The 25,051-nt window shown below is 42.1% G+C and overlaps 1 protein-coding gene and 1 long non-coding RNA gene across 2 annotated transcripts in view; one reads left to right on the top strand and one right to left on the bottom strand.

The window, feature by feature from the left end:
• The window catches only part of LOC133385921 (uncharacterized), a 67,256-nt gene extending 61,824 nt beyond the window's left edge, over positions 1 to 5,432 (top strand). The window contains exon 4 of the long non-coding RNA XR_009763017.1: positions 5,353 to 5,432. This is a non-coding gene — a long non-coding RNA (uncharacterized LOC133385921). The remainder of the gene's footprint in view (positions 1 to 5,352) is intronic.
• HTR1F (5-hydroxytryptamine receptor 1F) overlaps positions 1 to 25,051 on the bottom strand; it is a 215,421-nt gene that overhangs the window by 68,984 nt on the left and 121,386 nt on the right. The window lies entirely within an intron of this gene.

The following is a 25,051-nucleotide window of genomic DNA, read 5'->3' as shown; positions in this document are numbered from 1 at the left end:
TTTCAGGTATCCTGGTCCCGAGCTGTATAAGGCTTTGTACACCAAAACTAGAACCTTGAACTTGGCCCGGTAGCAAATGGGCAGCCAGTGCAATTCTTTCAGCAACAGGGTGACATGTTGGTGATACCCTGCCCCAGTGAGCAGTCTCGCTGCTGCATTTTGCACTAACTGCAGCTTCCGGACCAACCTCAAGGGCAGCCCCACATAGAATGCATTACAGCAATCCAGCCTAGAGGTTACCAATGCATGGACAACAGTGGTCAGGCTATCCTGGTCCAGAAAAGGCTAATGGTATTCTTTATTTACAGTATTTGATCAGTCTTCTGCTTAAAGGACCTGATCCACCTAAAGTTAGCTGCTTCAGAAGCCTGTTAGTGGAAGGACAGGATGTACCCAGACAAATAAATTGTGGTAAATCCCCGTGAAACCAATGGTAGACAGCCGTTAGCAACATGTACCCTGTTCTTTTTCATGGAGGACAGTCAGAACTCATTTAAGCTGGATTGAAGCCAAAGTATATTGACCTAGCCTTTTTTCCCTAAGAGCCAAATATTACATTAGTTAAGTATCTGTGTCAAAGTACAGAGTTTTTGTTGTTATTTTACACAAATAGGCAATATAGCTTCCCTGATCCATATTAGGATCCTAGCGGGAGAGGGCAGGAGCCTTAGCTCTTTGTCCACCATTATGGTCCCGATCTGGACACACACACTCCTGCTGGTGCCTACAATTTGCCAGCAGTGGTGGCTGGTCCATTAGGGAAAGTGGGGCACTACCCCACCAAGATTAATTTGCCTTCAGCCAGCCCCAACATGCCTGCTTTGAATGAGTTGGCTCTGCCTGTCAGAGGCTCTGGCTCCGCCTACTCCCTGCTTTGTGCTCTACCAGTCCCAATGGGTACCAGCCACCAGTTTGCTACAGGAAGAAAACCTATTGAAGCAAACGGGAGTCCCCTCTGCCCTGCTGCAATTGCATGGGTTGGGCCTCTGATACAAATTGGGACTAGTGCGGTGTAAATGTTTATAGCCCACTCTAGAGCCCTAGTCTGGATGAGGCCCCTCGTGGTGGCAATTTCTGTTTTTTTTCATATACCCCCCCATACTTAAAGGCACAGCTATACTGTATAGCTAACATGCAGCTTTTATATACTTGCATAAAGTATTATACCCATACTGTTAATGGAGACTGCTTCATGGAGACGATGACTAGCTTAAAGGTCAGTAATAAGTTTGAGCTGCCATTTGAACCAGGGGTTTTCCAAGTCACAGTCCATGCTTCTAAGGACTGCCAGAGGTTAGGAAACTGAGGACCGGGCTGGAATGTGGCATTCTAGGTCTCTCCTTTGGCCACATCCCCCACCAGCCTGGCTCTGAGGCCCCCTCAAATGCTTTTGCTTGGGTAGAAAGTGTCCATGAGCTGTGTTAATGCCGCTTGCTTGCCAGGATGGAGGATGGAGAGTTGTGGGTGTGTCTGACTTTTATGCGGCTGGAATGTAGTCTACTGTACCAAAGTCAGAGTCACCTCTGCCGCTCTTTCCACTTTTGCCTCTGGCCCATCTACTGCTGGCACATTGCCTAAGAAATGGTTGCATACAAGGGAATAGACAAGTTGTCTATCCATGCCCGACACTATACAGCCTTACATCCGCATGCAGTGTCCTTCTGATATGAGCCCTCCAATCTATGCCGGTGGTCATCAACCTTTTTGGACCATGGGACACATTTCAATTTTTAAGAGAGTCCCGAGGGTGCCAGTCACAAAATGGGGGGCATGACATGACCAAACACAAAATTAGAGAGAGTACAGTCATTGCTGTGACTCCTCCCACCCTCAACAGCCTCGTGTTTACCTTGGGAAGTAAGCTATGTCCCACTGGTCCTGATTGTGGAAATACAGCTGAAGGCACAAGAATGCTGTTTTCCCAATGCCAGTCCTAAACCAAAGGCTAGACTGCCTTCCTGTGCCCACTTGCCTGGGAGTAAACACAATGACACTTACTTCTGAAGTAGGCATGTATACCATTATACTGTAAATTAACTATACAGTGAATACTTAATGAATGCCTGGATATTGGCTTCTGTACAGCAAGAGATATTTTGGAAAGTGCTCATGTTTTGTAGTTGCTGTTTGGTGAGGGGCTTCTTTAGCATCCACCTACAGCACTCAGAATTTGAAATGTGCTCACTGGTCCAAAAAGGATAGCAACATCTGTTCAAATAAGCCCACCACAGGAAAGATGCATCCTGGTTGCTAGGAAAAAAGGAAGGACAAACTAAGGCATTTCCAAGGACTATTAGAAAATCAAACAGATGTTGGAAAAGTGTACTAAAGGGGAGAGAAAACAGCAGCTCTTTCAGACCCTAGGGAGTTGGATTGCCTGGTGTCCAAACACCTCATGTATATCAGTCACAGCTCTGACTTCACACACACTTCACTTAAAACACTGACAGAAATCACTTAAAAGGTTAACTGCACATCTTGCTTCATAACTTTTTTTTCTAGGAGGGCTAGAGCCTTACTTTTTTAATGAAATATCAGAGTCTGGGCCCTTTCCAGGGGGTACCCATGAAGGCTTTCATGAGTGCCATGGCATGCATGGGCAATGGGCTGGTGACCCGATCTGCACCATGCAGCTAGCAGTTTCCTACAATGCTCCCAACATAGCATCTCCTCAGGGCATCATGGGGAATTAAAATGGTGGCTGACTTGGTGCTAACTGGAAAAATGTTGCAGCTTATCACTGCTGCTAGACAAGCCCACCTGGGGTGCCCATTGACACAGAAAGAGGGCCCACAAGGTGACAGGTTGTGGATCTTAAACCTGGATCTGGCCCTGACACTATATAAATTGTCTTTAAATAATTAGAATTCATGTAAATAAAAACTAACGTCTCAGCACAGTTCTCTCTCAGCTTATATTCAGTTGTATTCATACCAAAAAAAAGTTTAAAAAAGCATTTAGGCTACAGAATAAGCAACCAGAAACTGTATCATAAATATTTAATTATTTGGCATTATTCTGATTTGGCTATAATAATGCACACATTTCAAGGCAGCAGTTAATACAATTTATTACATTAATTTCTCCCCACAAAATATTAAAATGTTGATAGTTTACTGTTCTAACGCATCCATATGGTTGTGTTTTTAAAAAAAAAATGCAAGAGAATTCCATGATGGGGACAAAAAAAATGTTGGTAGGAAGTGATAGAACCAGGGGTGGCTTGCCCCCTGTGGCATAGCCACAGCAATAGCTTTCTGGTAGCAGCATCGCTGCTGCTTACCAGGATAGTGAGAGAAGAGGTGTGGTGGCCATGAGGTTGGGGCTGTCAGAAGCATTGGCAGAAGTGCTGGATTGGCTCTATCGATGCACCACCTAGTTCTGCCCTTGCCGCCGCCTTGTTCCTCCTAGTAAGTAGCAGCAATGTTGCTGCCAGAATGCTATTGCCGCAGATCCACCCTGCCAGGCAAGCCCCCTCCCTGGCTGGAACCTCATGCAATTTGTGTTGCTTACCTCTGGAACATGAATTGTGAAGTTGTGAATGTTCTAGATCGGTGATGAGGAACTAGATCGGGGATGTTCTAGATCAGGGTTGAGGATGTTCTAAATCAGGGATGAGGAACTTCTGGCCCTCAAAATGTCGCTGGAGTCCAACTCTTTTCACCGCAGCCAGCATGGCCAATGGGTAGGGGTGATGGGAACTGTAGTCCAACAACATCTGGAGGGCCAAAGTTTCCATGTGTCTGTTCTAGAGTGAGAAACTACTATTGATTTTGCAGTACCAGCCTAGGCATAAACTCACAGAGTAATATTAAGTATGTCATCCATTTTAAGCACTTGCGGAGAGACTTCATCCACAAGTTGTAAAGGATGTAGTTTATACTGTAGTTGAGAGAGCATGCTTCTAGGTTTGGGAAAATTAAGAAAGGCTAACTTTTGACGGTTTAAAATCAATTTCCACTTACGAGGTATAATTAACTTTGTTCCTTCTTGCTCCACCTTCTGTTTACTATATGTTAAAGCAGCCCTTGAATCCAGAACATATTGCTATGGGTCCTGTATTTCATCTGCAGTAGCCACTAAATCAGTTTTCCCATTTGTGGGTAAAGATAATTTTGAGTCTAATTGATCTATTTGATCTAAAGACTTAGCGTCACTGGGTTGAGGCACCTCGTTACTCTTAAGACCCTTCTGGGTTAATTTTGGTGTTTTCATAGATGTTTTCTTAGGTGAGTCCTCTAGTAATTTAAAAAGTCTATTAAAACCCATTTTCGTGTGTTTTTTATTCGTTTTTTGACTTTTCCTAACAATGGTAATATTTTTAGACTTTTTAGTCTTTTTATCTGGCATTTCCTTTAAACTCGCTTTCTTTGCCTTACCCGTAGTTATAGATGCTATCTCCTTTAAATGGCAACCACATACACATTTCCCACTTCCCTCATGTTGGTTCTTTTGGAGTATGCCAGCCCTTCATCTTTCTTACAGAGTTCAGCCATAATGACTAACAGACCATAACACTCTGACAAAAAGTTCTTAATTAGTTCCAATTCTTTAATTATTAACTCAGAGTAGTTCTTAGAGATCATTTCTTTAGGGACTGAGATTCCCTGCGTAAGAGTCCTATCTTGCTGATCCTCATTAGAGCAGGGGATTTGATTTATGTTCTCAGGAGTCCCAACTCCCTCCAGAGGTCTTGAATTGCTCCAGGTGCTATGGATAATCTCAGGAGCTATGTCCTCACCATGAAGAATGTGGGGGGGTTCTGAGCCCAACTTTTGCAGTCTTCCTTTAAATAAAGAGCCAGGGCTTCTCCCTACCCCAAAAGTTAAACTCTTTAGTTTTTCAGCTTGAGCAATTTCAGTTGCTAAGTCTGTCTCTGCTTGTAATGCCCTTTCTGATGTTTGAGAAGTTTCAAATCTGTTCCATACGCCATTAACCGTCCAATCAAGGATGCCCGTATGAGTGCTAAATACTTCATTTTTCTTGCCTTCATTTAATGAAGGAAAATAAGATGAAATCTTTGCTTGTTGTTTCCTTTTCCTTTGAGGAGGTTCAAGGACAGGGAGGGAGGGGGAATCCCCAGGTTCTTACACCCTTGCCTTGTTAAAACCATACTGGTATATCTGGTCCCAGAGCTTAGTTAATTAAACAGGTTAAGTGAAACAGACAGTTGGAAACTTTCCTAGAGAGCTCCTATCAAATAAGCATAATGAGGAGCTTTACGAGTTTATACAGCTGCAGACCCAGATAACAACTGCTGGCCCATTTGCTCTTTTAGTGAAAGTTGCAGCTCTTGCGAAGAAATTGTAAATATTTACTTTAGCCCAGAATAATCTTGCTGTTTTCTTACAGTTTCATTGCTTCTGCCTGGTGCTCTCCAGCAACTTGGGGGCTAGAGTTTTAAGTTTCTGTGATAACAAAAGAGAGCTTACAAACCAGCTACGGATGCTGCCGACACCATCTCCTTTAATCCTAACTAAAAAAACAAAAAAGATTAAACAGACTAATAGTTTTGGTTTGCCATGTTTTTTGTTTCAAAGGGAGAAAACTATCACTGACAGTAATGTTCTGTGTTTTTGTTCTCATTAAAACTGGATCAAGAGAGAAACAGCTTGTCATGGAAGTCTTAGAAGATGCATCTATTGGGAAGCTAGACAAGAACTGTATTGTCTCTCTCCAATAAGAAGAGAACAAGCACAGGAAACTTCTGATGGTACCCAGATGCAATAAGTGATATAGTGACTAAAGTATGTAATGATATTATTCATACAGAGTCTGCCAGCTGAGGTGGGAAAACTGAGGAAACAGGAAAGGATTTCGGGTTCTCTATCGGCTAGTCAGTTTAATGTTCTTGACTGTGCACCTGAAATCATAGTACAATGTTCCCCATCCTCCATTTCCTCCAGAATCATTGTCCCTGAATTAGAGGGTTAGTGTAAGTGCTCACTGCTTTCAAGGAAAGCATATCCTTTGAGGAAGATGGGGGGTAGGAGAGGAGAAACCTATAGAAACTAGTTTTCAACTCTACCCTAGCAGGGAAGCTTGAAGGAACACAGTGAACCAGATTAAACTCCAGTTTTGGAGAAGGGGTAAAGAATAAACTCCACCAATAGTTAAACACTAAAGGGAGAGTCAGCCTAGTTTTAAAAAGGGTAGGCAGGGCCAGTTCCAGCTGCAGGTTTCTGGGGCACAGGCTATCAGTGGGGCCCTTGGCCCAGCCCTGTTCTCCTCAAACTATATTCTTCCCTCTTGGTCCCACCCCTTTCAACCAAAACACATTTTGATCAATATGGCAACCCACTATCATCAAAGAAAAATGCAAATTTTAGTACTTCAGTACTTCCCTTTGTAATTTTTTTGCCAAAAGTACAACTTAGAGGTAACTTAACCCTATACATACTTTTGTTGCCTTCAGGTCGATTATGAGTTATGGCAACCTTATGAATCCATCACCTCCAATAGCATGTGTCATGACCCACCCTGTTCAGATCCTGTAAGTTCAGGCCTCAAGAGTAATTTAATTCTTGGGGACATTATATTGTCCCCCTAAACAAAATACTGAGGGAGATCTTGAGATGAAAAATGAAATCAATGAAGCATCCATACTAGGGCTGTGGGCATACTATTTGCTTCAAAAGCAGCCAGAATGGTTTTTCTGGCTGCTGTTTGAAGCGACACTGCCCTCTGCTGGCCACACCTCCCCTCCCCACTGCTGCCTTCAAACCTTTCAGGGCCTTCCACAGCAAAGCGTTTGGCCAATCACTGTTTCTGCCTGAGACTGTAGCAAAGCATTTCCATTGGTCACACCTGGAAGACAAAGGTGTCAATCTACCAATCAGTCGAGAAACCTCCCTGAAGCAGAATTAAAAAACAGGATCTTCAGAATGCCAAGAGGTCTCTCATCTCCAGAGACACCTGGTGCATCTCACCTTCAGACCAAGCTTGGAGATCTTGTCATCATAGGATCCCTTTTTTACTGGAATTCCTTCCTCCACCAAGCTAGTATTACTCAGATGAAATACTTCTAGCCCAGTTCCTGCTCCTTTCCTGTTCTGCTCTAGCTCTTCCCTGAGGTGGGTTATGTCACCCCTCAGAATTATTTTATTTGTCCCCCCTCAGCCTGCCAGAAATTCCTTTGGGTGCAAGTCTTGCCCAATTATGTCTGGTTTCCTCCCCCTCTCCCTGCCAACTCTCTCTGTGGAAATGTTGCTTTTGCTTTCATTCTCTGGCTTCACACTTTAAGAACATAAGAAGAGCTCTTATCTGTTGTTATCCCTTCACGGCCTTGCTTCCATCTACTCCTCTCCCCTTCCCCTTGTCCCCCCTGCTGTCTCCCCTTCCTTTCCGGCTATCGGAGTTTCTCTCTGGAAATGCCCTGTTCCACATGTGCTCCCTTCTTCTTCTTCTTCTGTGTCTCAGGTTCTCCTGCTCCCTTTCCACAATCTCCCAAGGACCTGATCCAGCTGCTGCTCGGCATGCTCTGCCTTTATCTAGCTGTTGGTCGGGTGTCTACGCTTTTTCTGTAGTATGTCTCTGTCCCCATCCCCTGTGAATCCCAACACACACCTTTAAAATAAAATGGCTAAACAGGTATGCCCTAATATTTCTATGATTAGTATCTGCTGCATTCATATGGTGACACAGCAAGCGTTAAGTAAGCTGGATAATGGACCTTGTTTGTTTGAAACAGTTTGAGTTCTGTTCTGCCAGTTCTGGTCAGAACCTCTGGTCTATAGAAGCCAGCTGGAAACTGAATCCTGCTGGCAAGTGGTAGTAGTGAGTCTTGGATTACCACAGAGAGGGAAGAATGAATAGTACAAATGACATTTTTTAAAAATAAAGTCAACACCCTGATAGGCACTTTACAGACCCACCGCATTTCAACTAATGACAATGCACTGCATTTAATAAACCTCTATCAAAGCCTTCTTGACTATGAAACCATGTTTATACAGCAATTAAATGTCTCCTGTGTTCCAAGATGGGTCAATGTAGTAGTAAAATAACTCGTAAGTTGTGTTATCTGTACACATTTTTAAAAGGTTAAGGAGATAAGGATGCCATAATTGAATCTGCACTGAAACAGAGCCCCTATTGTTTTTACAAGGAGTCATAAATTTGAAATGGAAAAATTCAAAAGCCCTTGGGGAAAACTGAAAACAGTATTTGCAATCCATCCTTTTGTTAAGAAGCTCTGGAAAATTTACTCCCAGCCAATCCAGTGAAGTGGCACACCTCCATTTCTCTCCTTGTCTACTTCCATTAGATAAGTCAATGTCACTGTATATAATGTAGACCAGATTTCCTTTAGCCTGGCTCCTCTGATTATTTCCATTTATCTGTAATTTCTCTTATTGCTGTAACAGTTAGATTGCTGATTAGTTCTTGATAGTACTTATCTACATCATAAAATTAAACTCACAAGGGAAATGTATAAGACCCCATCATTTCCTAACACAAAGTAGATCTTCAGCAAATTAGATAAATGCAGCTATCAGGCTGGTGGGGATCTGCCTCTCATTGCTTATTATGCATTTCCATGCAGCCAGCTGCACCTTGCCAGTGATCCTGTATTAGAACTGAGTCATATGGTTGCGATTTCACCAGGGTAACGGGACAAAACAACAGAGGAGAGGGGGCAGATGGTTTTTACAAACGCAAACAATGCACTTTCTTGCACTCTCCATTTTCGCAAGCTAGGACTACCACAAACACACATTCAGCTTTATATAAGCTCCTCTTAAGCTTTGTTTTAAAGTTAGTAGCATCATATGGGGAACCTACAATTATCAAGGCAAATGCATTCACTTCTCTATAACATTACTTCCTTTTCAGCTTAGAATAATTAAATGACACTCAAAATAGGCTAGGAAATTCAGTATTATATTAAGTATTAGGTTTTCTCTGTTTCTTTAAACTGATTCCCTCTCTCTCTCCCTCTATAGTCATTCTTTAAAAAATAAACTAAACTGAATTTTATTTTACTAACAATTTTCATCTGTCCAAGGACTTTATCAGTTGCTTCAAGCCCAGTTCAAGGCAGCTATAGTCATTATGACCTAACCTTCCCATTTTTATTTTAATTGTCAACTGTTATACATTTGATAGGGGCCAATTGCTTCCAAAACAGTTTGGTTGTTTGAAATCATTTTTATCTTGTTGAGTCTTCCCACCAGGCAAAATCAAAGTGATATTTATTCTAGCTCATAATTCTTAATGTGGAATGTATATGATAGCTTCTTGCTAATAATTTTATAACCACATCTGCATACTTACACAAACAAAGGCTGGAACAAGACAAGACTTTGCTCATTCTTATAGAACTTTGAAGAACATAAACTTTTTTAAAGGCCTAGGTTTCAATCAAATAATATTATAAAGGTATAGCGTCTATAAAAAAATGTATTTATGGCATCACAGTTCCTGGATGTTCTATGTAAAGGGTATTAAATCTGGATGTTGTATTTCCCTCCCCCATTTCTTTTTCTATCCATGCTTGTTGTGCGAACAGAGTATAGTCTGCCTTCCTTCCAAGAAAAGACAATGGTGGTTGACACTGGCCTACAGTTGTCAGTGGGCAGTGGAAATGGGTGATGTTTCATCAGTCCGCATTCTATTCTGTCTATCTAAAAGTGCTTCATTCTCTGTGCTGTTGTTCATCCCAGGCAATAAAAGCATTCCTAGAAAACAGTTGATTTCCATACTTTTCTTGCAAATGCTGTAAAGTTCTTTGTAAGGAAAAAGGTGAGTGAATAAGGATGAGTGAAAGGCATGGCAAAGGCTGGGTCAGAACAGCCTGCCAGCAGCCTTGGGCACTTTGCATTATGATACAATTGCTTTTAGTCAATGTGACCCAGCCTTGCACTGCAAATGTAAGTGGTTAGTGCCAAATAGTAATTCTGCAAAAATCATGTTTTTGTGCAATGTTTCTTGCACACTACCCCTTGTATATCTGTCTTGTCTTGACCATTGCTTCCTTTGTGTGCTCGTGACCTGTGTTAATTTGCATTTGCACAGCTGGATCGGCACAGCTTGGTTATGGTGGTATAAATGGGGGGGCTGTCATTCATAGTGGACACAGAGAGGAATCCTTTTGAATCCTCACAATTGTTTAGTCAATGTAAGTTGGCCTTATAGTAGAATGTGTAAAAAAGAAGAGAAAGGGAAAACATAACTGGTTTTTTCTGTGTGTAAGAAATAGAGCTGGGTATATTTCAGTTTCCATTCATGTTTATGGTGCACCAAGTTAAGGGTCTTCATTCCAATAAACACTTGGCATGGTAAATCAGGATCAACATCTCCCCAAATTTCTTCATTGCAAACAACAAAGGTCAAATGGAAATAAGGAACAACGGAGAGGGAACTTGGACTGTGCTGGCTTCCGGGAGGCCGTTCCACTCCTGAGGACATAATTAGATTTTTTTTCTTTTCAAAAAGGAATGGATTTTGGATGTCCAGCTGATGTCCTCCAAATCCATTCTGAATTAGAAATGGGCTGAGCTGGGGAAGGGTGGTTTGCTAATCCTTAAGTCCACACTGTTGGAATTCTGCCCTTGAAAAACGATTATGGCAGCTTTAAAAAAATCTCTTACAAAATGAGGTACAGCAAATCACACTTCCAGTCTGTTCTTCTGCTGCTTTATCATCTGGTGTTTATTTCTATCACACTTTCCCCCACTATACCTAGAAAAAAACAGTTGCTGGGTAGCATCCAAAGCAGGCAGTGTGACATGTCACAGTAAATGCTGGAAGTTCAGATGCTTTGTAGTGTGATAACATAAAGCTTTGATAACTTTTATTTGATCTCTCCCTTTTCTCTGTTTATTGTTTGATGAAAAAGGGTGGTGCTGAGTTCAAAACAGAGCAGATTCCACAAGCAGATTTTCTATGCATCAAAGTATTTTCAAAATGCTTTCAAACACAAGGTTGCAACACTGCAGGGAGAAAAGGGGTCTGTGTGTGTTTGAGAGTGTGTGGGTATGTGTACGAGAGGGGGGGCACAGAATTATGGTGGGCAGGAAAAGAATTAAGCAATCTTGTCATGTATATAAATAAAGGAACCAATGATCTTCAGTGTCCTGACATGCAAATGTCCTTTCAGAGGGATGCACTTACCTGAACAGAACCAATGTACAGTAATACCTTAGTTAACAAAGCCTCTGGGAAAGACACTTCTTTTAACCAAGTCTTTTTTGGGGTGCATGGCGCTGGGGGAGTGCATACTCTGACCCAGTCAAAATGTGGCTCCTTGTCTATTGGACTGTGGCTGCTGCAGTCAACTCTCTCTCACGTGGCTGGAATGGTGCTCCTTGCCAGGTGGTGCAGGCTCCTCTGCAGCAAACAGTGCTTTGGGTGCCCTGGAAGCACTGTTTACTGCAACCGCATCTGCTCAAGGGTAGGGGAGGATGGCAGGGAAAGAGAGACCAATCACAGGGTGTGTGTGTGGTGACTTCCCCTCACCTGCCTGCTTGAGTGTACAGAGCCTTCAAGTGGTCTGTATGCAAGGCTTACCTGACCTGATTGCTTCACTTCAGACATGTGTATTGTTAGTTTTGAATGAAAAGCTTGCTGAAATATGTTGACCTACTCTTCTTTTTTGTGGTGAAGGAACCTATCCCTGTTCTTTCCATGTTATTCCTACCTCTGGTATCAAAATTTCTGTTACAGTAGTAATGTCCAGGAATGCATGTACTTTGTTAACTGAGGTATTACTGTATATAATTGTCACCCTAAAACCCCTATACTCTTCACTGTCATAAATCGTTATTAACCACCATTTTATAACACTGTTCTTTTCATTGTGCTGTAAGGCCAGTTTCAGACAGTCACTATTTTACATATGGGCTTCAATTGCATACTGGCAAATTTAGATTTCACAATTAAAGTGGATTTGGCAGTTGTGTTCAACAAATCTACTTCCAAAAAAGAAAAAAAAAGACTTTTTGTGGTAAAAAAAGTGACAGAGAAATGCTCTGGAAAATGCATAATAACAGTTGCTTGATATGTTAGTCATATAACTTACGTACAGACAAATCAGAAGGAATGGACAATAACAATGGATATCATATAACCTCCAAACAAATTGTGTGAAAACAAATGAGACTGTATGCTCAGCAAGTCATCTGGAAAAGCCCTAAGTGTGGCTGGTTTCATACATTCTTGATTATAATTTTTTTTTTTAAAGTGAAGGCTTCTGAAAATGGTCTTTCCTTCTTTCCTTCTTTCCTTCTTTCTTTCAAAATAAAAGGCAGGAAAAGCCACTGAATTTTCATTATATATGTTTGTTCTTTCTGTTTCATTAAGCCTTAAACAATTTTAAACAAACAATTTAAAACACTTTATTGCACATCTTTATTGTGGCAAGAAGGCAATGCCAAGAATGGGGCACATTAGCAGATATATCCTTATGACATCATAAAACAAGATTGCAGAGGAGCTACAAAATGAGTCCGGTGTAACAAGCAGATAAACTAGCACAAATATATAGGATCAAGGTGTTTGTTCCTTTGATATTTATGAATATAACTCTGATGTTACCCAAATGCTTTTGCTTAACTGAACTGCGGATTGAGCTAAATGGTAGTGCGCTGTTGTTACAACATGCACCTGCAGATGAGGAACTTGAACATAATTACTTTACAAATATTATTGTTACTATGTAAACAGGGAATACTCCCTACATTGCTATTCAAAATACTCTTGTAATAAAACACAACAGTAAATAACATAATGTGTCTTATGGGTAATTCCACATTGCTCATATTTTCACAAGATCATGTGCAGGAGAAATAAACAACTTTAATATCATAAGCTGAATTATTTTCAGCACTGCATATGGTGTTAAAATACCACTGGTAGTACATAAACACAAGGCATAACTACTGTTTTCTAAGACTTCTAGGCATTTAATACTGTGTTAAGTCTAATTGAAATAAAAGACTTTCACGAGGCTCTTCCAAACTCTTTTCTATGTAGTCTTACTGGGAAAAGCATTGTTTCCAGTCAGTATTATCTGCTTATTTAAATGTAATTACAGAGAAGACAAATTTCTTTTCATTTATTTCAAAGAAATTGACAAGTCCCAAGGATGTTTTTTCTTTGAAAAGGAAGGCAATATATTTGCAGGCAAACAAATCATAGATCTAAGAGACTGACATTCCAAATAGTTGACAACTAAAGTAAATTATATTTTTGAAATAGTATATTTATTAATATGGTAAACAATATTTCTTTTAAAGTGAAGGCAATATATATGCAGTCTAAACTGCTATTTCTAATAAAATTATAACCAATCTAGCAAACAATGTCAGCTGCTCATGCTGGGAGGAAACAAACCATGAACCCTGGCTTATGGTTATGTCTGAATCAGGGATTGTAGTTTGTTTCACTTGTAACAAACCGTGATCTGTTTCCAGAGTTTGTTGTTGGTTTACTGATTGTAGTTTACTGGAGCAAAACTAACCATGAACCATAGTTTGGACATAACACTGAGTAGAATAGCCCAGATAGATGTAATCACAGTAAACCATTAACTGTGATATGTGAACAGGGCCAGTGTGCAGTATTAACATAATCCTATGTGTGTCTCCTCAGAGGTAGATGTCAATAAGACTTACTCCCATAAATGTGAATACAGGGTTGCAGCCTAAAAATTCTGGTAAGTGCTGCAAGGACTGGGACCCCCTGCCTGGCCCTTGCTCCAGAGAGAGGCTGCAGTTAATCCTGCAGTCCCTTGCAACAGCTGCTGGCTGGGCCAGGAGGCATAAAAGCCCAGCTGCCCTGGGGAAATATAGCCATGGGGAGGTGGTGAATTACCTGAGAAGGCGAAGGCAAGGCTATCTGCACCTTGTTCATTGCTGCCACTCCTCTCATGGATGGGTTCCTCGCTGTTCATCTGCTGTGCCCACTGGCCTGTGTGTGTTGTTGTTTAATGCCAGATCGGTACACAATAAGACCACTCTCATCCATGACTTGATTGTGGATGAAGGTGCCAATTTGGTGTGTATTACCAAGACCTGGGTGGGTGAGCTTGGAGGGGTTGATCTGACCCAGCTTTGCCCACCTGGATACTTGCTGCAGCACCAGCACAGCCTGCACGGATGGGGGTGGGGAGGAGTTGCTGTGGTCTACAGAACTTCCATCTCTGTCACCAGGAAACCACTCTGTCTTGGAGCTGGCTGTGAGGGCCTGCACCTGGTGTTGGGATGCGGAGACAGTAAACTAGGGTTGCTGCTGGTGTACCGTCTACCCTGATGCCCGACAGCTTCTCTGACCGAGCTGGCGGAGGCTGTCTCGGCTGTGGCGTTGGAGGAGCCCAGGACAATAGTGCTGGGTGACTTCAATGTCCATGCTGAGGCTGCCTCTAGTGTTCCGGCTCGGGACTTCATGGCCTCCATGACAACCATGGGGCTGTCTCAACTTGTTACTGGCCCAACACATAGGGCACGGCACACCCTTGACTTGGTTTTTGCTCCAGATGGAGGAAGGGGTGGTCTGGAGATGGGGGGTGGATGTCACCCCATTGTCATGGTCAGACCACTTCCTGGTGAAGTTTAGACTTATGGCTCTGATCCTTCCCTGCAGGGGTGGTGGACAGATTAAGATGGTCTGCCCCCGGAGCCTCATGGAATCCACTGGATTCCTGAATGCCCTGGGGGAGTTCCCAGTAGATAGAGCAGGTGACCCTGTTGAAGCCCTTGTCATGCTGTGGAACAGTGAGGCGTATCGGGCTCTCGACACGGTTGCCCCGGAGCGCCCTCTTCGGGACTGTAGAGCCCGGCTTGCACCTTGGTACACCAGAGAGCTAAGGGCAATGAAACAGGCTGGATGACAGCTAGAGCATATGTGGCAAAAGACATGCTGTGAGGCTGATCGGGCATGAGGAAAACATCATAACCATGGCTACTGTGTGACGGTGAGGGCGGCGAAGAAGGCCCATTTCTCTGCCTCCATTGCATCCTCAAGTAGCTGTCCGTATTGTCAGGAGTCTGTTGACATCAACTCCAGGAAATGGAGTCTTAGACCCTTTGGAGGCCCACTGTGAATTGTTTGCAAGGCACTTTGAGGGTAAAGTTGCTCACCTCCGTAGCAGTCTTGATGCCCCATCCACATCCGCTGTAGTTCCCAAGGAGGTGTCCAGTGCAACGTCTGCTGCAACCTCTTGGGAACGGTTTCAGTTGATGTGGCCTGATGACGTGGACAAGGTGCTTGCGATGATGCAGCCAGCAACATGTCCTCTTGACCCTTGCCCTTCTTGGCTTATTAAAGCTTGCTGAGGGGGTCTGACCGAGTGGATCCAGGGTGTGGTCAACTTATCATTACGAGAGGAAGTGGCTCCAGCCAGCTTGAAAAAGCCCACCCTGGACCCATTGGTTTGTGACAACTACCGACCTGTTGCAAATACCCCCTTCTTAAGGAAGGTGATTGAGATGGTTGTGGCACAACAACTGCAAGTACTCTTGGGTGAAACAGATTATCTTGACCCATCCCAGTCTGGGTTCAGGCCTGGTTATGGGACTGAATCAGTCTTGGTGACCCTGATGGATGACCTTCATCGGGAGAAGGACAGGGGGAGTGTGACCCTGTTGTTCTTACTTGATCTCTCAGCGGCTTTTGATACCATTGACCATGGTATCCTTCTGGGCCGACTTGGTGAGATGGGTATTGGAGGCACTGTTTTACAGTGGTTCCAATCCTATCTCCAGGGTCTTTCTCAGAGAATAGCATTGGGTGATTGTCTTTCAGCCCCCTGGCAACTGTGCTTTTGGGTGCCGCAGGGTACCATCTTGTCCCCATGCTGTTTAAAATCTATATGAAGCCCTTGGGAGCAGTCATCAGGAGCTTTGGGGTGAGGTGTCAGCAGTATGCTGATGATACCCAGCTCTATTTCTCTGTAACATCTGAATCGGGAGAGGCTGTGCAAGCCCTGGACTGCTGCCTGGACTCGGTGGTGGGCTGGATGAGGGCCAGTAAACTGAGTCTGAATCCTAGCAAGATGGAGGTGCTGTGGGTTGGTGGTTCCTGAGTTCGGATAATTGGTCAGTTGCCTGCTTTGGATGGGGTCGTACTCCCTCTGAAAGAGCAGGTCCGTAGCCTGGGGGTGCTCCTGGATCCATCTTTGTTGCTAGAGGCCCAGGTGACCTCAGTGGCTGGGAGTGCCTTTTAACAGCTTCTGCTGGTAAGACAGCTGCGGCCATTTCTGGACCAGGATAGCCTGACCACTGTTGTCCACACATGGGTAACCTCTAGGCTGGATTACTGTAATGTGCTCTGTGTGGGGCTGCCCTTGAGGTTGGTCCGGAAGCTGCAGCTGGTGCAAAATGCGGCAGCAAGACTGCTCACTGGAGCAGGGTATCGCCAACATGTCTCCCCACTGCTGAAAGAATTGCACTGGCTGCCCATTTGCTACCGGGCCAAGTTCAAGGTTCTAGTTTTGGCGTACAAAACCTTATACAGCTCGGGACCAGGATACCTGAAAGACCGTCTTGCCCCTCATATACCCAGTCAATCACTGCGCTCTGCAGGTGAGGGACTCCTGCAGTTACCATCTTATCAGGAGGTTCATTCTGCACAATATAGAAAATGGACCTTTAGTGTGGCGGCACCTACCCTGTGGAATTCCCTCCCTTGAATATTAGGCAGGTGCCATCTCTGCTATCTTTTTGGTGCCTTTTGAAGACTTTCCTCTTTCAACAAGCCTTTTAAGTTGAGACCTATCCCAGACTGCATCTGTGTCAGAATTTTTTAATATGTTTTTTAATAATGTTTTTATCCCTTTTTTAAGGTTATTTTTTAAAAATGTTTTTAATGCTCTTTTGTTTTAATGTATTTTAAGATCTGTTTATATGATGTTTTAAAGTGTTTTAGTGCATTGTTTGCCACCCTGGGCTCCTGCTGGGAGGAAGGGCGGGATATTAATTAATTAATTAAATAAGTAAATCCTATATCTACTTACCTGGGAACCATTGTACTCAACAAGACTTACTTCTGAGTAGACATATAGGATTGTCCTATCCATCTACTAAAAAATTATTGGCAGAAAGGAATGGGAATTGGGGGAGATGAAAGACTTATGTCTTTCTCAATCACCATTCCAAATTATAGCCGCAAATAGCACTTGGTTGATGGTACATTCTTTATGGTATCAAATGCATGCATCTTTATCTTTGTGTTTTTGATACTCACGGTGTTTGTCAAGGTTTCTAACTTTAATGTCAGTCTGTCATTGCAACTTGCAAGTCACCACCACATAAAATGTATTCCTCACTCAGCACTCCCAGGTCAATTGGGAAACACTTAAGTACATTCTCAGAACCTTGAGGTTTAACGCCTAAGGTTCAGATTCAAATACTTATTTAGGCAAGTTCAAAGGCTTCAATTTGTCAGTGGTGGGGCTTTTGAATTTTTCCTTTTAACAGCAGATTTCTGCATCAGAACTCAAACTACTTTGGAAACTTCCCAGTTTCAAAAAAGGGTCTTGCATGTGGGACTGCTGTTTGAAAAGTGGAAGTCTATAGCACCCTTGGATGCACAGAACTAATTGTACAGTTCCTTGGAATCTTGCCTAATTGTATAAAACAATTTTTTGAATCAATGCAGCAGTTTTCAGACAGAGGCCACTGAGGACAGCAGCAAATCCCCTGTACTCAAGTGTTTCCTAAGACCATGCCACCAACATAATCTTGTGTCTAAAGAATATGCAATTTAAAGTATATGCAATTTTGGGGCAACCATGAACCAAGTAATATGCTGAACTCAATCAACAGAAAATAGCAGGTGGCCATAGAAAACACCACTGTCTAGCTTCTTTTTAAAAGCCATCTCTTCTCTCAAGGGAAAAAGTGTGCATGTTTTGAAACTTACAATATTTCAATCAGTGCTTTATTGACTGTAAGGTTTAAAGGTTTAGGTCCGGAAGATTATTCAGATTCTGCTTTGAATAATGCAACTGGGTGTTTGCTACACTTTTTTCATACACTGCCTTTAAGCACCAACACTTTTACAGAAGACAAACCAAGAGGTTTCTGACTTGAGCAACAGAAGATACTTTTGCTGAGTTTGTTGCAGCATAACAATGGCTTGATTTTCACTAATGTGTTCCTGTTCCCCTTTTACAATATTGATTGCCTCCCAAGTGTGCAATTAGATTTTTTTTAAAAAAAATTAGACTCCTATTTTCAAGAAAGCCATATTTAGCAAAGCAGCTTACTTTTTTATACTTCAAGGGATTGTGTTGTCCTTGTTAATAGAAATGAGCACAGAAGTTAGCCAATTGTCACAAACTAAATATTTTATGCATAGTACATATATGATTTTTTTAAGCAAATGGGGAATTTGCTAATACTACATATATTAAATTAATGAATTATGAAAAGGTTAGAAGAATGACCTTTTGGTCTAAAAGTATATTGTAAAAATAGATGCTAGTGTGCACTATTGAAAAAATGAACTTTTTCTGGTACTTGGCATTGGCTGGAACTAGTGGACAGAATACTTATATAATAGAACTCTACTAGCAGGATCACAAAATATAGTTTATGTTCTGTAGGTGTGAAAGAGGTGATTTTAGATGAGTTTTGTCAGGTTAGCAGTTTAATAAAGCAAAAAACTGATTAAGCTGATATCTGTCAAATAGGGCAGTTTATCTCCTATACTATATTTGCCTAAGAATGTCATCACACTGAAGGAGCAGGCCTCATCTCCATGGGAACATGGAGGGGGAGGAACAAAGTAGGGATGTGGCCTCCAAACTCTGTCTGTGCATATCATAACAATACTGAGATCCTCTCATGTCCTGGCAAAGCAGTGAGAACAGAAAGGGGCAGTGAGAGGGGAAAAGTGGCAGTTTAAAACAACATGAGAGGTCTGAACAGATTAAAAGGAAGGAGCACTGGGGGCTGGTTGTTTGAAAAAAAAAGTTTTAACAAGTTTGAAAAGTGGAGATGGGTGTAACACAGACACTAACACCAAAAAGCTAATATGGGTACAATATAGCCTTTCCCAACACCCTCCTTGCTGTATTAAAATGTCTCCCATTGTTGAAAACCCACACTTTGTTCCTCTCACGTTCCTCCATCCCTGCTTTACTCAAACCTCTCCTGTTGTTTAAAACAATCACCCTCCACCCCGATTTACTCAAACCTCTTCTGTTGTTTAGAACCAACACTTTGTTCCTCTCATGTTACACCACCCTGATTTACTCATACCTCTTCCATTGTTTAAAATGGTGTGTGTGCGCAAAGGGGGCTAAGGAAGAGGCATGGAAATGGGGGTGGTCTGTGTGTGCAAAGAGAAGTTGAGAAATGGAGGAAGGGAAAAGGATGTGAAGGTGAAAACTGTGTGTGTATACCCTGCAGAATAGGAAAAGTAAGGTATAAATTCTTTAAATAAATAAACAATCCCCTGTGTAGAAGCAACCACAATGTGTGTCACTATGCGTATTCTGTACATTGAAATGTACAAGTTGTGTAAAATCAAGCTAATTATGATCACTGTAAATATGGGAGAACTTAACTGAAAGAGGAAAGTTACAAATTATCATTTCTCTGTAATTTTGGTTACACTTCAGCATTACATTTGTGATGTGGATTCACAGAACTGAATATTTCTAAGCCACTGACACCCTCTTTGCCTGAGATCAAAGACTAAATCTTCCTCTCCATATTTATGTCTTACTATATCAATGATTATTCTGAAAAGAATCTAACAGGATTTCTTGTTGGAAATGTGAGCCTGTCACATCATCTATAATTCTACAGTATGCAGTTTAAGATAAATCATATAAGACTTATGAAAAGAGGTCTGACAAAATGGAATTATATCTTGCATTAAATCATTGTATTAGACCTACATACGAGTAATCCAATAGATGTTATATACTTAGACTTCCAAACTACTCAGGGTGGTGAAAAGGAGGCATATTATGGACTCTGAAAAGCTTTTTAAAACAAAACAAAACACCATCTGCTAAGTGGGTAAATAGGAAATAAAATAGCGAGTGAGATTCAATGAAAATGCAAAGTGATGCACATTGGGACAAATATATCTCCTAACTTTACACACACTCTGATGGGAGTCTGAGCTGGCTGTGGCTAATGTGGAGAGAAACCTTGGTATCGTTGAAATGAAAATGTCGACTCATTGTCAATGAGACATGATCATGCCTGGATTTCCTGCTTCCCATCCCCAAAAGGTAAAAACAGCCATATAGAAAATTTGATCATACCAAATGTTATGGTTGCTTGTCTCTCAGTGTGTGGTGAATAGGGATGGGGTTCGCTCTTTGGTTCCTATCCATGTTTTGGTTATCACAACTGGCTTGTGGTGCTGATCCTCAACATTTCTCCCCCCCTGATTTTTTTTGCTATTTCTGATCCGCTTGTTATAGCTAACGAAATTGGTAATGCTGTTGGCGATCTTTCTACTGATGGCCTCTTGGGTTTTCTGTTTACATTTAAATTAGGCAGATCATCACCTGTCAGTTCTGCCTCTTGCCTCAGGTTACTGTGGTGCTGACCAAAGATGTTAATAGTGATTGTTATCACCTCATTGAAACAGAACTTCAAAGGAACACACATTGCAGCACTTCAGAGCAAAGCTGTTGACAATAATAACAATGTGAAATTAGCAGCAGATTTGTTTTTTTTAAAAAGCCGGTGTCGCTGACAGTCACAAGCATTAGCCAAACCCAATCCGAAGACATAGAGGATTTACGGATTCTGACAGAATTCAGTAACAAATCCGAAAATGCTGAAATTCACCCCATTTCTAGTGGTGAACATGAAAAAGGTAAATTCCAAACCATAGATTATAAGGAAATGGATTGAAAAGGAAATATCCAGTCTTTTGGGGGCTCTTCCAGATGAGGTTTTTGTTGTGCACTCACCCTGTCTCATTCACTGAATTTTTGAGAGGGTCCTATTCTTAAATTGCTCCTGTTCTTAAAAGAGCTGTCTTTAAATGGCGGCTATCATTGTCTGTCATGTCACAAATTAAAAAGACAATTTCCTCCCCCCCAAACAAAATCTGGGGGGCCAAAGGACAGCCCTGGAGGGGTGGTGTCCCCATCCCCCCCAGCTACAGGGCTGTGGCCCAGTACAGATGATCACTTAAACAATGGTTTAGATTATAAGAAATGAGCCTGAGCAAATCTCTAGTTTGTGTGCTTTCTCTTCACCAATCTTTCCGATCCTCCATGCACAAGAGAAGAGTAAAAAGTTCCTCTTTCACTTTAAAACAAACTGTTATTCTGTATGCTATGCAAACTTGAGGGACTGTGCCTTCTTCTTTTAGTCAAAATTCATTAAAACTCCCAGGTTCTGGAACCATGGTTTGATCCTGGTTTGTCAATAATCTTTGGTTAGAATAAACCATGGTTCACTGAATTCGTGCACAATGCAGGACTGTGGTTTGTTCTAAGGTGCAAACTTTCCCTTTCCTGTATTGAATCAGAGAACATAGAGGGGGAGTGCCTGAGACTGAGGTTCATCATGGCTCATTCTCAATCACCTAACCGTTATTTAGTGACTGTCTCAGCTTGGCTGCTATCTCTTAGACGTAGAGTTGTTAAGAGGCCCCTATTCCCCTCACAGAGCTACAACTGCTAGAGTGGTATAACAGTCAACCCCTGGAAACTGTAGCCCTCTGAGGGGAACAGAGGTCTCCTAACAACTCTCAGCACCCTTCACAAACTATACTTCCCAGGGTACTTTGGGGGAAACCATGTCTGTTGAAAGTGGAATAATACTGCTTTAAATGTATAGTGGAGATGAGGCCAAAGTTGCCTCACAGGGTTGTTGCGGGTTTGAGCATCTCAAAGGTTGTGTGAGATGTGAATATAACTAATAATAACAATGTTTTTGAAATCCAAAAGGTAGTGAAAATATTTTTAAGGTACTGAAGGATGAGATTAAGTGCTCCGTTCTGTATAATTTGGAGCAGGGGTATAAAAGATTGCACATCCTAAACTGAAACGACTCGCAGTTTGGGACAGAGGAACTTAATTTTATTTATTTATTTATTATTTGATTTATATCCCACCCTTCCTCCCAGCAGGAGCCCAGGGCGGCAATTGTGGTGGATCAATTTTTTTCTGGCTTATTGACCTTCATTTTTTTGAATATTTACTGAATAAACATAGCATAAAAGGCCAGCCCTCAGTTACTGCTGTGTTATTTGCAGTTATATAAGATAAGGACCATAAGTGAACCATCAGAACCAAGGCCAATCATCTTCCATAGTGGCATGCATGTGACAGTTTTCTTAAGCCTGCTGTCCTATGGTTCAAGCCAGGAAAAACTTAGCACAATGAGCCTACACATGTAACAGCATGACCCTAAGCATATTTACTTAGAAACAAGTCCCACAGAGGCCAGTGCTCTAAAATGTTTTGAGACAAAAAGCCCTTTCTATTACACAGCATTTGCAATACATGCTGTCCGTTCTATATTCACAGTTCTTTTCTCTTTTGTTAAATGATTATGATAAATACTTTGAAGCTGTAGCTGACTGTACTGTAAAAGAGAAGGATCCAGTTGGCCAAGGCCATGCCTGAATATGCATAAGCAGCGAGTCACTGAGTGCCACAATTGTAGTGTATGTAAACCTTTGCATTATGCACATTTTAAAAGTTCATGATACAGAATTTAATTGTGAAATTACAACTTTCAAGACTTTCTACAGTCTCAGAAAAGAGGACTGGATAAATGTTAAATAAAATAGTTGACCAAGTTCCCATATTGCCACAGGAACAAATAGGTGAAGACCCTTCTGGGTGAAAAGAGCTATCTAGGACAATTAATGGATAAACAGACTGCAATAAGAATTCAAAGCTATCTAATTTAGCATCCTACATTGCAACACAATCCTGTACATGGCAACTCAGAAGTCAAGCCAGGCTGACTTCAGTGTTGCCTACTTTCAGGCAGCAATAAGCTAATCTATTTCTCTAAATTTCTCATTTTTCCAATCTAATGTTCAGTTCTCCACATTTCCAAATCAGTTTGCTTTTTTTAAAAAAGGTCCACATGAAAATTCTTCAGCATTTATGTGCAGATTTCTCCCTACGTACATTTCTATATGCAATTTTGCCTAATATACACATTTTGGAAAAGCAATTTTCCCTACAATAATGCATTTGTATGTTATTTTCACTAATATGTGCATTTTAGTGTACACATACAAGTATATGCATTTCTGTATATATTACCTGGCTAGACAACTGCACTGAAAAATTGAAAGAAGTGTGAATGTCAAAAGATGGCTGTGTTTCAGTTGACATGTTTCAGAAAGTGCAAATTTCAGTCTTAGATTTGTACAGGAATCAGATGCTTTAAAGTAATCGTTTGATAGGAAAATATTTGCCCTTTTCTCATTCTTAAGGTAAAATAAGATATTGACTTTAGATGAGTTGCATACTTTTTTCTTCACTACACACTAGATTTTGTAACATGCAGTTATTAGCTTTCCCTTTTTTAAATTAAGAAGCTTTATAGTACAAATCTATAAATAACAAATAGTTGAGCAGCAAAATAACATCACATCTTTATTTCTTTTGTTACAAAGATAACAGAAGTCCCTTTTCTAGTCCCTTATTACCAGTTCTAACTTATAATGTTGGCCCCACAAGTTCTGACCTATATGTTAACTCTCATCTTAATAATTTCTATTTGTGACCTTACCCACTATTAATTTTTCAAACATACATATTTTGGGAGAGATGGGGGAGATTCTCTTTGTATCGTTGTTTGTAGTATAAGAAATAAAGTCATTCCACACAGCAAAATATGATTCTGGTTTAGCTAGCCCTTTGATCACACATATCTGATGGGCAAATGCAGAGCTTGGAAGTAACTCATTACAAATAATGAGTTACTTGTAATATATTACTTTTTTAGTAACAAGTGGGTAACTTCGTTACATTTTGCAAGTAATAGAACGACTAGTCATTTCCTTACTTTTCAGCAGCAACGGTAACATTTCCAGCATTAGTTTTGGGCATTACTTGGAGGGGGAGCAGGGGAAGTCTGCTGCTCCTCTGAATGGTGCACAAAAGACATGTGCCTCACACTGGGCTTCTGCGCAGTGTTGCTCTTCCCTCGTGCTCTGTGTTAGAGGGCACGAGGGAGGAGGTGAAGAGCCAGACGGTCGTGGAGCGGAGAGAGAGAGAGAAAAAATGGATGGTGAAGGGAGAAAGCCAGAGGGCAAGGATGAAGGAGAAGGCAGCAGCAGAATGGAGGTGAAGAGCTGTGGAGGTGAGTGACGATGATGTGTGTGCGTGTTAGGGTTACCCTTTCACTTGCAGGGGTGATCTCTGGACTCACTCTGGATGGTGGATCTCTGCTCACCCTCTCTTGCCCCCCACCTGCCTGCCTACCCACTTGCTCACTCTCTCACTCGCCCTACTGCCCCCACTCTCTCACCCCCTGCCTGCCCCCACTAGCTCACTCCCTCACTTGACTTACCACCACCCCCACTCTCTCGGTGCCTCTGCCACCCCGCTCACTCACTCCATCACTTGCCCTACTGCCCCCACCCCTATTCTCTCCCCCCACCCCTATTCTCTCCCCCCACCCCTATTCTCTCCCCCACCTGCTCACCAACCCCCCACTCACCCTACTGCCCCCGCTCACTCCCCCGCTCGCTCACTTACCCTGCCATCCCACCCCTGTCCTCTCCCCCCACCTGACCCCACTCGCTCGCTCGCCCTGCCATCCCCCATCCCCACTCTCTCCCCCTGCCTGCCTCCCTGCTCACTCACTCACCCTGTTCTCTCCCCCTGCCTGCCCACCCACCCCTACTCACCCTACCACCACCCCCACTCACTCGCTCACTTGCTGTACTACCCCCACCCCACTCTCTCACACCACGCCCCCTGCTTGCTCACTTCCCTTGCTCTCCCTCCCTCTCTCTCGGCCCTCCACACAAGCAAGGAACCTTCAAGAGCATTCATGTTAAACAATGTGAAACAAAATGTGAAACAAGTTGCAATTCTATTTTCCTGTAAACAGCTGACATGGAGAAGGAAATTGGGAGAATAAATGTCAATGAAAAC

The sequence above is a fragment of the Rhineura floridana genome, chromosome 5, assembly GCF_030035675.1.
Source record: "Rhineura floridana isolate rRhiFlo1 chromosome 5, rRhiFlo1.hap2, whole genome shotgun sequence".
Taxonomy (NCBI): domain Eukaryota; kingdom Metazoa; phylum Chordata; class Lepidosauria; order Squamata; family Rhineuridae; genus Rhineura; species Rhineura floridana.
The sequence above is the reverse complement of the archived record's forward strand: the minus strand, read 5'-3'. Positions and strand labels throughout refer to the sequence as shown.